Here is a 1242-nt window from a genome sequence, read left to right as displayed (position 1 = left end):
TAGGGTGATCCTAAGGTCCCATTTCCCCTTAGACTAACAGAATTTCCTTTTGTTTTGGGAGCCATATATTTTCATTTCGAACACTCTTTGAGGGCACCTAGAATTGCTAACCAAATTCTGGTTCCTTTTTGAAATAAGACCTGCATTCATGGAAGTCACAGGATGTACAAGGTGTCAATGGCAGCATCTATATAAACTACTTGCAAGTTTCGCAGACTAGTGACCACTGAGCACCCAGATTAATGGCAGGGGCTTATCCTAGTAGTGGCATTGCCATGATATTCAAAGGTCTCCAGAGGTAGAGGCTCCAGTTTCATTTTTATTAGCTGTTCAACTGCTCAAGATTTCTTCCTTCTATGGATAACTTTTGTTTTTACTCATTTTCAAATTGCAAAGGACTCTGTTTGGGTGAAGTGCTGAGCAGGTGACCTGTCTCTGCTTGCCTACATTGCAGAAACGTAAATGGGACCACATTTTTATTTTTCGTTGTAAAAAGAGTCAGTAGAACAGTACAGATTCGCATCTTAGGATCTATTTAATGCTGAGGAGGAAACACAAGAATGGAGACAGGAGGGCAGTCAAATGGAAATTACAGCATTTGTTTAGAACTCAGTAGAGATAAGCATGCAGGACTTTTATGGGAAACATCTGAGATAGCAACTTGAAAGCTAAGCTTTGAAAATAGAAGCTCAGGGTAGACCCTTGGAGTGGAAGAGTGAGGCAAGAGGTTTCTAAAGTCAACTATATCAAAACCCTCTACTGTAGATTATCATTCTTGGAAAAGCTCCTCTCTACCCAAAGTTCTGCTAAGTAGAGCCATAGACAGCAGCCCTATTCTAGCAATCAGAGGGGCAGAGAGAGAAGCAGACAAGAGGAAGGGGAAACTGGAGCCTCGCTCCACTCTGCTGTCGGTTAGTTTTGGCTGCTCTGGCCTATAGGCTCTTTACCTGAAAAATGAGGGGATTGTGCTAGTAGGTGTCCAACATCCTACCCAGTTTTTGTAAACCAGTATCCATTATCTTGTAACCATTCACTTCATAAACAGTTAATACCTTCCCTTATTAACTGTTCTGAACTGCCAATGCTATATGGGAAAAGAGAAGAGAAACTGAAAAAGTAATTGATCCAACAGATTTTTTAAATGTACTCACAAATAAAAGGTCTACGGTGTAACTATAGGCTAGTCCAGGTCTTGATCTGGAAGGCAGAGGTCGCTTTTACTTTTCTTCCCTGTGACTCCCT

Source organism: Pteropus vampyrus, unplaced genomic scaffold (genome assembly GCF_000151845.1).
Source record: "Pteropus vampyrus isolate Shadow unplaced genomic scaffold, Pvam_2.0 Scaffold80, whole genome shotgun sequence".
Classification (NCBI taxonomy): domain Eukaryota; kingdom Metazoa; phylum Chordata; class Mammalia; order Chiroptera; family Pteropodidae; genus Pteropus; species Pteropus vampyrus.
Note: the sequence above shows the minus strand (reverse complement) of the source record.